General features: G+C 39.7%; 1 protein-coding gene across 14 annotated transcripts in view; it reads right to left on the reverse strand.

Annotated features, from left to right (window-relative positions):
* ADD3 (adducin 3) overlaps positions 1–16,736 on the reverse strand; it is a 159,473-nt gene that overhangs the window by 92,724 nt on the left and 50,013 nt on the right. For 6 of the 14 annotated variants that reach the window (XM_045025372.1, XM_045025379.1, XM_045025380.1 and 3 more), the window contains exon 2: positions 11,974–12,020. The exons of 3 other annotated variants lie outside the window; for them this stretch is intronic. The gene's annotated coding sequence lies outside the window, so the exon portion shown is untranslated. Of the gene's footprint in view, positions 1–3,685; positions 3,707–8,804; positions 8,914–11,973; positions 12,021–16,736 lie in introns of those variants that run through there. 5 more of the 14 variants (XM_045025382.1, XM_045025373.1, XM_045025374.1 and 2 more) reach the window with 2 other exon arrangements.

A 16,736-nucleotide genomic window follows, 5' to 3' on the forward strand; every position in this document is an offset into this window, starting at 1 on the left:
TTATAGTTGTAAATTCCCATTTGAGTCCATGCATTTTGCAATGTCATCCTGTAATCATTAGTCCTTAAGTGGCGTTATCATTTGATGGTTATTGTCTGGCTTCCCATCGTTATCTCCTATTTGTTGTCTTGCCTTCAGGGGTGCCTGCCTCACCTCTGAGGTCGTCAATGCTGCTAACGTGTTTAGCATTGGATACAATGGATGTTTTCTGATTGTCTTCTGGTCTTTCCAAGTTTCCTACTTCTTCTTGACCATTTGGATATTTGTGATGGCTTGCACACTTTCCTGATGCATGCATTCCTCATTCACACAAAATCTCTTACAGAAAGCTTCAAAGGTATACAGACAGTAGTATTGTATATTTAGCAGAATACATTGCAAATCAAGCCTTGCTAAATCTTATAACTAGAACAATTCACGCTGGGGCTTCAGGCCCTCAACATTCCTCTAATCTCCTTAACAGAGATACAATACAAGATCCTGTCTCTTACTTACTAAAACTTTAAAACAAACAAAAAAAATGTGCATTTAACTAGATTTGTAATACATATAGGAAACCATAGTAGACATTATAACTTATCCTAAAACAAAACGGTGACCATAATCAGTCATAAGGATTGTTCTGGTCTGTCATTCCTTTCTGCTATTCAAAAAGGGTGGCTGACAGGATGAAATCAAATCATACATTAATTCTTATGGGACATTATAAAATCCTGCTCCTACAACATGTGTCCCTCAAGTTCTAAGTCTGAAGAGGAAAGTTAGAATTTCTCAGGAAACAGAGGGGCTGTTCCTGTATGTGAGGGTTTTGATGGGGAGCCATCCTCGGGTAAGTATATAGTATAGAACAAGGAGATCTGAAGGCCAATGAGGTAATCACTACTCTCAGCGTTGAAGCCAACTGCACTGACAACACTGAAGACTTCAGTGGTGCTGATCACACTGGCAGAGCTGACCGTGCCTGATGAGTCGGGTATGGGGAAAACACTGGCAGTGTCAGAAGTATCTGCACCAAGGGTATTGGGTGCATCAACTGTACTGACAACATCAAGGGTGTTGATGGTGCCGAAGACCTTGTACCAGTCAATATTGGAGCTGGATGCAGCAGTAATGGAGAACCTGGTAAATGGAGACACGAGATCCCTTGCAGACAAGACAACTCAAGGGGATGAAGGTACCGAGACATACAAGTGCTGTACTATCAGTGCATGCAGCTCCAGTGGAGCTAGTAGTGCTGACAATGCCAAGATGATCTGGATTGGCTGTACAGATGAAGAAGGGCCTGGTAAAGATAAAGGCACCAGACTCATCAGCTTCGGAGGAGCCAGAGTTAACAGTGCTGCCTCTGACACAGCCAGTACATGTTTGTGTTTACAATGCTTCGAACTGGTAGCAGAGGAATTACTGGAAGGCTGGCTTGGTGAAAACAGAGATTTTGAATGTTTATCAGCATTGGAAAGCTTTAGGGTGTTTTAAGAAGGTCAACTGTGAGGAGAAAGAGCAAAGTTTTTCTCCTGGCTTGCACTTCGAGTTGTAGGCAGCTGAAGGGGCATTTTTTGTTGGTTTGGAATCAGTCATCTTCTGTCACCTCACATTCAGGGTCCAGTTCTGAGGTGGGATACAAGGTTTCCTTTATTAGGTGAACTTTTAGGTGGCAGGCCCTCTGCTTTTTTGTTCTGGTAGGAAAGGATGTACAAATTGTATATTTGTCCCTCACATGTTCTTCCCCTAGGTAGTTTAAATAGCTGTTTTGCCTGTCCATGACAACAGTAACCACCCTGAACATAGCACACTGCTTGAAACCTGGGTTTGTTTGTTTTTTGTTTGTTTTTAAATAGTAAATCCCTAGATATCTACACAGAATACTAAACTAATTAACTAAAACATTAAAAACGATCTAAAGTAGATAGCCAATGTGTTCTGAAAAACTTTGTAACTGAAGCAAATAGCTATGGGAAGCTCTGACTCTCACCACAGGTAGTGAGAAGGAAGAGAGGGAGGTGGTAGAGACGCCCATTTTATGACACTGGCTCAATGCACTAGGAGAGCAGAGGCACACGTGCCACCTGGTAGTACTACCGGCAGAAGTCTCCTAGTCAATTGTACTTGGCACTCCTACACCTGAAGTGGAATGTATTCGTGCACAATCACTCGTAGGAGAACTTGGGAATAGACTTGATTAAGCACTCAATAGCCAGCAATTTGTGTAGCTGCACCAGCGTTCACGCTGAAGTATAAACAAGGGCAAGCTGAAGCTTACACCAATTGAGCCAATCAGAGTTTATTTCAAATACAGTGCAACTGAGCTGATCAACACAACCCCTACACATTCTTTTCTATATTGAGTGTCAGCACTGATGCAGCAACAACGATTGCTGGCCACTAATTGTGGAAATGAGGCGATTCTGGAATGTAGACAAGGCATACGTGATTATACTCACATTTACTCAAGTGTTTCTGAAATACGTAATAGGTTAGTGTCTTTTTTCCTTTAAAAAAAAGTTACGGCAGCCTTAAGATCATACGCTGCAACAACACCAGATCCTCCATATCACCCCACACGATTGATATATTATTCTAATCCAAAAAGTGAATAAATACACCACTGGAATACTGAAACAAAGCTAGAGAAAGTCTGTAAACCAATGCTACAGAAAACCAAGAACTGAGAGGCATCCAGCTGTAAGTGACTTAATCTACTGAACAATGCTTACAAAAATGACATCATTTTAGGCTCACAGGCCAAGATATTTAACTAAAACAAATATTTAAGCTAATTCCACTTTTAGTAAAGTTAAACACAAACTTTTCTCCACACACAGCTATTGGCCAGCAGTAAAAACACAAATCCTCATTTTATGAAAATTGCATAACTGTTACTGATAAATCTGTTTTGACAAAAGGAAACAAAAAGCTGTATGTTTGTAAAACTTCCTTTCTAAATATCAACATTTGCTAAGGAGGTCATCACTAGTAGCGACATGTCAATAGGTATGGAGGAAAAAAAGCCTAAGAATACAGACTAACAGACTATTTAATGGAAAGCTTTAATTAAAGCTTATGACAATACCTTGGAAAAAAGTCATTTTTAAACAATTATTTTTCATTCACCACATTCTGTCAATTATAAGACTGAATAAACCAGACTGAGTTATAGGTTGAAAAAACAATCCCCAGTCCAATATCATAGCACTGTGCTATTGCACATTAAGTTGCAGTTTCGTTTCTACTGATACAGATTTGTTTTGTAAGTACTGTAATCAAACAAAATAATTGCTTCCCAGACAGTAAAACCACTAAGCAATTTTTAAATCAAAATATAGTGTGGTGGTAATACACTTGGGTCCATTTTTCACCCAATTTAGATAATTATCATAATTTTAGTTAAAACACAATACATATTTAAAATGCAAATATTTTCTCCAAAGGGCAAAATTAAGCAATCAGCCATGTTAACAAGTTAACGTGTTCCAGCCTAGAGCTCTGAATCAGCATTTTCTACATACATTGCACTGTTATTTAGAAATGGTTGGAAACAATGTTCAGTATGTAAACAAGGAACTGCTGCAACTAAGTTATCCTTTATCCTTTGCTTCTTAAGAGTTTCTCTTCATGGTTTCATAATTACATGAATAAGAGAACACACATCTGTGTTACTAACCTTGAACAAACCACTAGTATTTACCTGAAAAAGCATTAACAAGTTTCTGTTTGGTGAAAATCCAGAACTTTTCCCCACTATAACAAGCACAGCTCACATCTGCATAATTCCATCTTGAAATAACAGCCTAGTTTTTCTGACCCACAAGTCAATGAGAAGCTTTACATTAATGTCATCCTCCTCCTTTTGCCTAGCATGAAACTGCTTTATCTCATAGACCAGGAATCTGACAGTGAACGTGATATGGAAGTTTATCTGCTGCCAGAAAACTGCTTCCACGATAGGGTTTTAGAAAGAGGAGGGGGAAAAACACTCTTCAACACTCTCCAGATGCTAGCAAGAAGAGTAATATCAACGTTTGATTAATTTAAAACCATGAGACGTGCCTCCAAAAAGGTAAGGGAGAAAAGTCAGAACACTTTTACAGTTTAGTGAAACAGCACTGACAGACACAAATTCATCTTCTATATTATAATCCCCACAACCACAAAGAGAACATACTGGAAACGAATGGGGATGTATAAATCTGACAGTTCTTTGCCTAAAAGGCAGCCTGCCTTTGGAGAAGTCCTCCCTCACTTCCAAGAATTTAAAGGAAGGCACCCCATTCCTCTATCACTCTTTTGGTTCAGTAAGTCCCAACATGAAGCAGCTCATAGAAGATTCCAGGACAACACATTCGGACCATTTCATTTTAGCAATCTCCTCCTCCTCTCCCCTTCCTGCTTTCTCACAGGGGATACATCTTGTTTTTGAACAGAGGCTTTGGCTATAATGAGGAACAAGTGGACACTGGCCATACTAAAAATGGAATACCCTATTGAGTTCTCAAACCTGGACCTGTTGTTCCCAGAACCTTTTGATCTGACATTCCTTGAAGGAAGGACAATTGCTAGAAGAGTCTCACTCTCTCGTAGTAGGAATTTGGAATCAGTGTGGGAATCGAACTGGTGGGTTCTTTAAAAGGTGACCCATCCTGCCTCTAAAGTGGCTCCTTCAATTAGTAATAAAAATATTAAAGAGTGTCTCCTCTGAAGCTTTTCTAATGTGTTGTCTAATTAAAGGCTTCCTCCTTTCTACATAAAATTGGGGTATTGAGGATGCAAAATATACATTTTCCAATTTTTCACATTCCTAATAGAGTAAAATCAGTTTACACATTAGTCAGTATTGTATTTTTAAAAAGGGGGCATTTCTTATTTTTTGCACATAATGGAGAAATGTTGAAATGCATTTTTAACAAAGCCTACACTGCTTTTGTTTCTATGGTGTATGTGAATGTCATTCTTGCACAATATGAGCTCCAATCCTTTGACATAGTTTGCTATAGTAAATAGTACAGTTCAACACATTAGCACAATCAGCACAGAAAACTGGGTGGGTAGATGAGAGATATAAAATCATTTCCATGCACACCACAGGATACGGCTGTGATCATTCTAGCAAATATGGGCTAAGTTACAGAATAATTTCTTCAGCTGAACAGGAAACTAATCTAATAAGTGAAAATATTGGTCTCTCCTTTTCCATAGAAGATCTCACCACAAAAACAGTTTGTCCTTACAGCATTGTAACAATTCCATCTTTTCAAACTACAAAGAAGAAATTGTACGAACACAGGATGTAACTATGGTGAGAAAAGAATTATTATCTGTAATGGCATTTCAGAGTAACAACCCAGAATGGAAGATTTATACTCCATCCTCTTGACCAAAAGGTAGCAGTACAAAAAGGGTTTTTTCTTTCTCTGAATCCATCTTCCTGCTCATCACCTAAGTTCCTAAAATGAGTCTTTTATTACATCAACATATTTTTAAAAATTCCTCCTTTCTTTTAAAGGGCCAATTCATTATCAGACTAAGTCACACAGTCTCCCACACTGCCAGTTTTACTGGTGGAAGACTCCCAAATAACCAGTGTAGACAACATGGGAAATTTCTGCAACATTACTTAGATCTGTAAACTCTCGTGCGATATCTATGTTAAAGAGCAATTTGTATCAGAATTTTTTTTTTATTTTTTTTTTTTAAGTCTGCGCCTGTTTGCTTTAACAATCACATGTCCCTCAAGAGGTCAATTGGAAATTCAAGTGCCCATACGGTCAGAGCTTTGGGATAGGGTATGCTGAAACGAATGGGGATTCTGGGGAAGTAGACACTAGTTAGTTAGTCGAACCATGGAGTCTCAGCTCTCATAAGAGGGTGTTTGAAAGAAAATCTGCACCCTGAGACTACATAAAAACCCAAAACCAGAGGCAGTGCCTGGACTCTGCACAGTTGTAAAGCACAGGGTCCAGTGTGTTGGGATCCAACAGAGCGACCTGGTATGTGTCCAAAAGGAGGAGCTCCACTGAAGCTATGACAGCCATCTTTGCAAGGAGGGCATGTCCACTGTCTCAATGCTGATATCACCACAACTACTTTTCTGTTATGATCTTCAGGGTGGAGAAAAAGTTGCAGGGTCCAACCAAAAAAACCTCAGAAATTCATGAGTACACCATTCTATTAGCACATACAGAAAGTATTCAGCCTACAGGAACTTTCTGGTATTGGTGAACTGTGAAAATACTTATACAATTGTTCTTGCCAACTCCATTTTCATCTTTTCCTTCACAAGAGAGTCATGCAGCAATTTTAAATCTATAATTGGGAGCATTTATTAAGCTCCAAGGTGTGCTTGATTATATACAAGGTACATTATGAGACTCGCCACTCTAAAAGTTTAATCTAATAAAAGTAATCACTTTGACATAACTGGGATAATAAACTAGAGTAGACTCCTGAGACTTTTGGACAAAGGGCCCACTGACACTACTTCAAAGGTAGTTTAACGCTGTTGAATTCTCCTTTCTATGGACTGTAGAAAAAAAAATCAGGAAAGAAAGCATGTAGGAAAGAGATTGCAGTTTGTGGGATGTGAATAGTCAGACATTGAATTCTAATGAATTGGGTTGAGAAACTATGGACAATACTCTGTTTAGTCCCAATTCTTGACAATTCCTTCTGAAATCATGTAATAAATCTGGACAACACAGGCCCAAATGATCTTCCATGTTATCACTCTGCTATGCAATTTGCCCACTGCCTGTTCCAAAAACAGAACAGAACAAAAGATTGACTCAATCTGCTCTCCCACCACATTTGAAATTAGAGGCAATATTCTGGACTGGGTTTATTGAATGAACTGGAGAAATCCCCTAACCTTTTTTGGGAGATGTGCATTGCCAGCTTTGCCTCTTAAGTGAACTGCTCTTACATTTTATGGTACAGGACCACCTGGTCCAGGCCTTCAGAGACCCTCAGTGGGTTTAGTTTCCAGACTCGCTTTTATTAAGTCTCCTCAGATGCTGAAACATCATTTCCTTTTTGTGAGGCACTGAATGAATATCCTGAAAAGTCTATGAGCCAGTAGCATTAAAGAAAATAAATATTAGAAAAAAAGTTAAACAAAATGAGATGGCACAAATATGCATATAGTTTTTAGGCTCCCTAACCTATCATACCAGAAAAAAGAAAGAAAAACACAGTGTTCACTTTTCACCCTCAGGCTATCAGAGACCTTGTCTACCCTTTATCACTACAGCATGTCAAAGGTTTCCCTCTAGTATCAAGTGACCTGCAATATGTCTACCTCTGACTATCCCAATCAACAAGGTATTCCCTACCCTTTCTCCTCTAATATCAAGTTTAAACACCTTGTATGAACCTACTAGTTGTGGCATTGCAGATAGTATTCTCTTTGGGAATACTGATGTTTGCCCATCTAATTTGTTTTAGAAGGTAGATTAATCTCTACCCCGTTCCATTACAATACCTGCAGAACAGTTCTCATTTCATTTACCATTGTATAGAACACAGTTTCCCTACATTAATAAGTTGGGTGCCTATCTCCTGTAAGTTTTAAGAGCTCTTTTCAAACTTGCTTGAATATCAAATATTATAGCCTATCTTTGCTCATATTGTAATGGCCACCTCTCCTCCCAGAAGAGGGTTACTATTAGTTTTTCCCCTTAAATTGTTAGAAGATATTCTTATCCGCTTTTCATTTACAGTCCCAAAGATACAATACATTGAAAATATAAAGAATAAATGGTTATCAGCAATTCTAAGCAATGTAAAGTATGTAGTCTCTCACAGGCATTCCACAAGGTAGCTTTGTGAAATTTCCCAAAAGAAACAGCCTCTACACTACAGAAAAGAGAAACTGACTTAAATTTTCTAACCATGTCCATGAACCAGGAAGAAAGCCATAGTGAACTCCTTCACTTGATTACGGATACTATCTCTACAGCAGACAGAAAAGAATAACTAATGTTGAGCTATATTATGCAAAAAACAATTGATCAATCACACAGGAGAAACACTAACCCTACATTTTCTCCTTTTCAAACTTTTCAGCTGGACTGTGTTTTTTTTTAAATGGCTGGAAAAGGGAAAAGCTTGTTGTTTGGAGCCAGACACATGTTACTTATCAATGCTTCAATTGCAGGGCAAGTAGGAAAGGCCATGTCTGGTCTTCCTCTGCAATATGGGAAATCTCTTTTAAAGTCTTTTTGAGAGACGAGCATGGGAGGCAGAAGTGTCAGGAAAAGAATCTGACAGGGTTTTGCACTGTTAGGGACGGTCTCCTGGGGTAAAAAGCCTCTCGAGCAATACCTTTCCTCCATATTAGGCAAGGAGACAGAAATCTCTCCACCAGCAATGGAAAAATTCAGATGAAGAGGTTGAGGTTCACTTGTATCTTTCTTTTCAGTGATGTAATAATTCCTTTATATGATCTCCTGCCAGCTTCTTATCATACCGGGAGGCTGTGCAAGAGGTAATTTCCAGAGTGAATTGAAGGGAGTGAGTGCTGGGAATCAGAGGCCCTTAAATTCTAAGGAAAAGGACTTGCATTTCTGACAACCTCAGGCATCTCAGAAGGTTTGAATTTATCAAGAAAAGTGGAAAAGACAGCAGGAATTACTTAAAAACAGAGTCTATATACTTCTATTGCTTCCAGAAGTGGGAAAGCATATTATTGATAGTGGGCTTAACGTTTTCCCCAGCTCTGGGGAAGATTTTCTCCTCTGACTTCTTAAGTCTACACAAGTGACTTACAAGGGAATCTTTGCGTAACCTCTAGCCTCGGTGAAGACACTCACCAAGAGATCAGGAGTCTGGGCATAGTCCGTACGTATAAGCCCCATAAGATTGTCTGCCTTTTCATGTGGATTTCCTGTACATTGGAGAAACTGTTCCAGAGAGACACACCTTTTGATGAGGGGGGAAAAAAATCAAAAGGCAGGAACAAAGTATTAATACTGTTACTCTCCACACTATAGCAAGAACTGAGATCTAAGAGGTGGAAAGCAGGAAAATGGGGAAATTAGATGTCAATTCATGTTTTAGCAATGGTATAGAAGCTTGTTAATTAAGGAGACTCTAAACTCAAGATTACTAAATAATGGAGAGAAATAGTGGGGATTGGGAGTTCCCTACCACCCCATCCCATCCAAACATATGAAAAAAACAACAACTTTGGTTTGATGTCACTTTAGTAGGCAAGAAACATACATCCTAAAACATAGCTAATCCAAATATCCAACTCACTTCAGATATACCAGTTGTATTGGAGTTGAAGGCTGGTCACCAAAGTAAATCCCATGGAAACCAATTACTCATGCTAGACAAAATTATTTATATGTAAATAAGGTTCTTTTACATACATACAGGAAGCTGATGTTGTATGATCTGCATCAACAATCTGTATAGCTGAAATCTAGATACTTATCCAAAAACTATTACATACAGCATGAAGCTCAACGATCATGCCTCTCTTATCATTACTAAGTCACAATTTCAGGTATTCTTAGTGAAGGAGATTTTTTTTGTTTGTTTTTTTTAAGAAGAGCTTTCATCGCTACTGGTACTTTTAATGAAATCAAATAGTCATCCATCATCCAAAAACATTTTTTAATAATTAAAATTCTGAGTTTTACAATCTCTCCATGAACAGGCATGGTACTTCTATTGGAGACAAAGCTTAGGAAGGACAGGTAAGTCATTGCATACAGATTTGCATTCTATGCACAGAAGCATATGATAAGCTGCCCAGAGGAGCTCACGTTCTAAATTAAACATAACATAGCAAGCGATGGCAGGAAAGAGTTGGAATTTTGAGAACGAAGACATGTAGCAAACCAAAAGCGGGCTGTTCAAGGCACAGGTGACCGAGTAACAAAGCAAGAGTAGCGAGCCAAGAGTACAGCTGTAGATAGGCCCTACAGCAAGATATATTCTAAAGTAGCTGGTTTACCAGCACATTAAGCATCGGGACATAAGACAGATAATGAAGTAATAAAGGTAATAAGGTAATAATTGGAGATATACCAATCTCCTAGAACTGGAAGGGACCTTGAAAGGTCATTGAGTCCAGCCCCCTGCCTTCACTAGCAGGACCAATTTTTGCCCCAGATCCCTAAGTGGCCTCCTCAAGGATTGAACTCACAACCCTGGGTTTAGCAGGCCAATGCTCAAACCACTGAGCTATCCCTCCCCCCAAGTGTTTTGGCTTATTTCATCTAGGGCAGTGATATCCAACCTTTTTACACCCAAGATCACTTTTTGAATCTAAGGGCAACCCAGGATCTACCCTGCCCCTTCCCCAAAGCCCTGCCCCACTCACGCCATCCTTCCACCCACCCCTCAATCTCTCAACTCGCTCTCCCTCGGCTGGGGCAGGGGGATGGGGTTCGGCAGGGGGTGTGGGCTCTGGGCTGGGGTCAAGGGGTTCATAGTGTGGGAGGTGGTGAGGGGTGCAAGCTCTGAGGGAGGTGGGGTACAGGAGGGGGCTCTGGGCTGGGGCAGCGGGTTGGGGTGCAGGAGGGGGTACAGGGTGCTGGCTCTGCAAGGGGATTCAGGGCTGGGGGTTGGGGTGCAGGAGGGGGTACGGGGTGCTGGCTCTGGAAGGGGATTCAGGGCTGGGGGTTGGGGTGCAGGAGGGGGTATGGGGTGCTGGCTCTGGAAAGGGATTCAGGGCTGAAAGTTCAGGAGGGGTATAGAGTACTGGCTCTGGGAGAGGGATCAGGGATGGGGGTTGGGGTGTGGCCTCCCACCAGGCAGCACCTACCTCCAGCGGCTCCTGGTTAGCTGCGGGCGCAGTGAGGCTAAGGCAGGCTTCCTGCCTACCCCAGCCCCACACCACTCCTGGAAGGGGCCAACGTGTCCCAGCAGCCCCTGGGGGCGGGGGGAGCGACACGTGGCCCCTCTCTACAAGCACCCTCCCCGTAGTTCTCCCAGCCAATGGGAGCTGTGGGGACAGTGCTTGAAGGCAGGAACAGTGTGCAGAGAGAGACCTCTCCCCCACCCGCACTGGCCGCTTTCGAGAGTGGCATGGAGCTGGGGTAGGCAGGGAGTCTGCCTTAGTGGCAGCCACACTGTGCCACTGGAAATCGTGATCTACTGCGAGATCCTCTAGGATCAACAAGTCGATCACAATTGACCGGTTGGTGACCACTGATCTAGGGCATCTAAAATTAGAAAGCGGCCAGCACCTTCAGTGGAAACAAAGTTTTAGGGAAAGGAAGAGTCACTATCCACCACACTGCTAGAGTATTTGCTGCCTACCAGCCTGAAGATGAAAACCCGTGACATACCATCTCCCTAGATGTACCCACAGGGCAGCTTTCCAGGAGGCAGCAAATAAATCAGGCTGTGAGGGGATGAAGGTATAAATGACAACAGCCACCCTGTATCTAAAACACAGGCAACTGCTCAGGTTCCGCTGCCTAAAGACTCTCTTGGAAAAGAACACACGATGAATACAATAGATAGCAGAATTTAACACATACTAAAGCTGACTATAGTAATTATTTCAATTTAGCAAAGTGAGACATCATGGTCAAAACACTTGCTAAGCGTTCTCTGGCACTTAAGCTCTGCGACTTATGTTACCCATTTATAAAAATAGGATAATACTTTCCTATTAAGTGTGGTGTTGTGAGGTTTAATTATTGTTTATATAGCACTGTGAGATCCTCAAATATAAAAAGGTGCCATAAGAGTATTATATGATATGTTTAGATCATCTAGTCCATCCCCAGACAATGCAAGATTGCTTCCTACCATAGTATTTTATTATATAACAAGAGAATATGAGTGAGTTCGATAGGCAGAGGCATAAAATGTATCACATTGTCACTTTAAAGCAATTTTAATAATTTTTCAGGTGTTTAAAATAAATCTCCATAATTTTTAGCCAATACTGTCAAGACCATCATATTAAACTGCCTCCAAGAACACATTGCTATAGAATTTAAAACATTTAATTACCTGGGATGTTTTTCACAAATTCTCCTTGCTCTATTAATGTAGTTAACCTGTAAAGTGAAACAAAAGGATCATTGTCTCCTGTGAGGGTTTCTGTATTGTTGGAACTGTGTTGTGTTACCTTTCAGCATACTGTATACTTACTTCTAAACATGTATCTAAAAACAGCAAGACTATCAAAAGGTTTCTTGAACTCTTCAAAATATTTACATAAAACTCACTAGGAAATTTGAGAAGATGTACGTAGATTTAGAATGAATGAATGAATACATTATACATACAGCCCTGCATGGATACAAAATCCGTATCCACATCCAATCCGCAATCTGTAAACATGGTCCGTGGATATCCTCATCCGCAGATACAGATACCCGCAGATTTGCAAGGCTCTAATTATACCGCATCAGTCATGGAAAAGGGGAGCCCTTAAAATGGGGGAAAGTTGATAAATAGCCAGTCAGGAATGTGTTAGTACATGAATCCTGCCATTTTGCCAAATTCTCACAATTCTGAATCCAAAATTCAATAAAAATATTAGATACTTAAAAGTGTCACCGCCATTTTAAGTAAATATGATCCATACTCTTCTTTCAGCACAACAAAAAAAGTAGCCCTGCTGCCTCTGAGATGTAGCTGAGTGAGCAGATCATAATCTGGGTGGGGCACAAGAGAAAGAGGAACATTTCTCTCTGAAGTGTGTCCACTTCGTAAGTACTGTACTAGTGTCAAAGTTCATAAAGAAACTTCTGCCTCTTTTCAACCCAGCCCTTCAAGGCAGCCGGGATGCTATTAAGTTCCCCTTTGCCTCCAATTAACCTTTTCATGTGAAAGTGAAATGCCTAAATAAAATGTATGAAAAAAAGTACCCCAAAAAATCCGTGTTTCTATCATCTTTGTTCTCTCTGGCATGAACTATTTTCCACAGTAAAAAACTCTTCTTCTCTACGCAAAACATCAGGGGCAAAAAACCAAAGAGTACTTCTACCATTTCCCCAACAAATCAAAACCATTCTTCACATTCTGAAGTCATGCCATATATAACAGATTGCAGTGGGGGTGGGGGGGAGGGGAGAGGAGAGAAGGGGGAAGGAAAAGAAAAAAACAAACCAAAAACCCCACAAGACAGCAAGAGCACATGTATAGGATTCAAACTTAGCAATATAAAAGAGTTTACCATTATGAGTATGCTCTGTTTGTACAAAGCAATCCAGGCATATACATTTCTCATTAACCATGGAATTTTTATTCATAAGGCTGACACAGCCTATTCCAGCCATCACCAGTTTTTCCTTCGTACTGTTTCACAAATTGGCTAGAGTACTCCCAGAATATTATTTTTATCTCTACAATGGTATGCTACACACATTTCTTGCATCACTGTTTTTCAACTGTATTAGACAGCCCTAACCCCACCATTACTACTTCTTGGTCAGTCCAATGTTCTCTAATAATTTTAGTTTAATAGTTTGACAGAAAAATGCTGCATAGATGGCTTTTCCCATTCTGATGGTTTCAGGTCATAGGTCTCAGTATTCCTCAAGATAATTAACTCTTTGTATTAGATCTATATGCCCTAAATCCGGGACATTTGCAAGTTGATTCTAAACCTATTATATTTTCTATTAGCCAAATGTGCAGTCCTCAATGAAGCAAAACTCCCACTAGGGAGCTATGCTCAATCAAAGACTGCAAAATTAACCTCATATTACCACCAAAGTCCACTCTTGTTTTGCAAACATTCTGGTACACAGACTTTGTTAGTTAATCGGACAACTAAAATAATAATGTACTTTACACATTAAATCAGTGGTCCCCAACCTCTGCCAGACGATGAGCCACAGAGGACCGTAGTGGCGGACGAGCATCCGCCGAAATTCCGCCGACAGGCTGCATCATCTGGGGGCGTCGCTGCCGAAATGCTGCTGTGGATGACGCTGTTTTTCAGCAGCATTTTGGCAGCGACGCCTATTGATGTTGCCGCTTGTCGGCGGAATTTCCGTGGATGCTCGTCCGCCACTACGGTCCTCTGTGGCTCATCGTCTGGCAGAGGTTGGGGACCACTGATTTAATGTGTAAAGTACATTATTATTTTAGTTGTCCGATTAACTAACAAAGTCTGTGTACCAGAATGTTTGCAAAACAAGAGTGGACTTTGGTGGTAATATGAGGTTAATTTTGCAGTCTTTGATTGAGCATAGCTCCCTAGTGGGAGTTTTGCTTCATTGAGGACTGCACATTTGGCCAATAGAAAATATAATAGGTTAATAATTTTAGCTGTATTAAGAGTTGGTCTTCCAGGAAAGCAAAATTTAAGTATATATATAAAAAAAACCTATGTACACAGAGTCAGGTAAAGCTTACTATTAACATGTTATTCCAAGAGCATAACAATATTTATTTTTTAAAAAGGACATGTGATTAAATAATTATGAAATTCAATTATTACGTGCATAATCAAATAGGTTTTCCCCAATTATTCAGCTAGATAAAACCAATTCTGCGCCTTCATACTTAATGACACAGCAAGATTCTGAATAAATAAATGTGACTTTTTTTTGTAACGTGTTTATATATTGGGACCGACAGCATCTCTCATAGCAATAGTCATTTTAAAACTTCATCTGTTCTCTTTCTACTTGTAAGAAAGACTGACAAGTGAGAGAAATGTAATGCTAAAAAGAGCAGTCTATATTATAGGAAATTGTATGAAAACTATCAGGTCACCGTCTATACTAGGAGTGAGTATAATTCACTCTTCTCTGATCACTTCACACTGCCAAAGACACAAGAGTGCTACTTCAATGTATAGTTACTCACCGGCTTCTAAATTCAGACCTCATTTACAGTGGGGGGACTTCATCAATTGTTGGCCAGCTATTGGTGTGGCTGCATCAGGGCAAACCCCCAGAGCAGACAGGAAAAGCCACTATAAGATGCAGTTTCTACTGATACAGCTAACTGTGGCTTCGATGTTTGTTCAATAAATATCTGTTTTGTATTTGGAATGAGGCAGAATGATGTATTCCTCTTGCCAGGATAATGAAGTACTCTCACTGGTCCATTAGTAACTGAGGATATAAAATACCTACTAGTGATACACTTTTTAAAACATTTTTAAAAATCAGGCCTGGATAACTTGTACCCAAGAGTCCTAAAAGAGTTTGAAGAGGAGATCTCTGGCCTATTGATGTTAAATTTTAATAAGTTTTAGAATACTAAGGAAATTCCAGAAGACTGGAAGAGTCCTAATGTGGCACTCTTCATAAAAGGGCAAGCGGCATGATCTAAGTAATTATAGGCCAGTTAGCCTAGCATCAATCATGGACAAAATAATAGGAAAACTGATATGTGGTTCAACTAATAAAGAATATAATTAATGCCAGTCAACGTGGTTTTACAGAAAATAGGTCTCGTCAAATAAGCTTGATTTCATTCTTTGATGAGATTATAAATTTGGTGGAAAACAGTAATTGAGCAGATGTAGAAGACTTAAGACTTTGGTAAGGTATTTGATTTAGGACTACACAACATTCATATTTAAAAATTAGTATTACACTATCTCATAAGACATGTTAAAACATAAGAACTGGCTAACTGACAGATCTCAAAAAGTAGTAGTCAATAGGGAACCATCAGCATCAGCAAGTGTGGGTGTTTCTATTGGGATTCCACAGAGATTGGTACTAGGCTCAGTGCTATTCAACATTTTAATCAATGATCTGGAAGTAAATATAAAAATCACTGCTGGTAAAATTTGCACAAGACACAAAGATTGACATAGTTGTAAATAATTATGAAGACAGGACAGTCACCTAGAAATCAGGTTCACTTAGTAAGTGGGGTCCATTCCAACAAAATGTGTTTTAATATAGCCAAATGAAAAATTACACATCAAACTAAGAATGCAGGAACTTCCTGCAGCATCGGGAAATTGTATCTTGGAGAACAGTGACTCTGAAAAGAATTTAAGGATCACAGCAGACAAGAACGAGAGCTCTCAGTGCAATACTGTGGCAAAAAAGGCTAATATGATCCTTGGATACATAAACAAGGGACTAGTGAGTAAGAGTAGGGAGATTTGGAAAAGGATTTTGAAAAACTGGTGAGGGTGCAGGAAAGAGCCATAAAAATGATTCAAGATCTGAAGAAATTGTGAGATTAGACCTAAGTTTAAGCAAATATCTTTAAATATTTTCATTTTCTCTTAAGAAAGCCACTGACTTTTGGCAGACTTATGATATTTTCCTCCACATTCACTGGATCACCAGTGGACTTAACGCCTAAACTTGGATGCACATTTAAATGTCAGTTGATTTGTGAAAGACACCATCCACATCAAAGTTGGGCAAGAAATGTCAGACTTTCATTCAAAACTCATACAGACAATTCTAATAGGAGTAGATTTAAGAATTCATTATTGAAAATTAGCACTGTGTGGAAATGAAAAATAAGCCTGTAAATGACATTTTTTATGAAGTACTTCACTCAATGGCAAGAAAGGATTTGTTGGTCAAAGAGCCTGTTCCTCCTGATGAATAATATTTATGCAACAGAGGTTGCTATTCTAGTGACCTCTCCCATAAAAACTGGGCAAAGCAACACTGCCTAGTTCTCTAGAGTTTCATCTGGCAACCATGATGAGTCGTCATGATGCCAGATATTCAGGGGCACAAGGAAATATCTCACAGAGAAACATTTGGGGGGAGGGGAGAAATCCTACAGCCACTGGCATTTAATGGCTGATCAGTATAAAGAGACACATTACC

Source organism: Mauremys mutica, chromosome 7 (assembly GCF_020497125.1).
Source record: "Mauremys mutica isolate MM-2020 ecotype Southern chromosome 7, ASM2049712v1, whole genome shotgun sequence".
Taxonomy (NCBI): Eukaryota; Metazoa; Chordata; order Testudines; family Geoemydidae; genus Mauremys; species Mauremys mutica.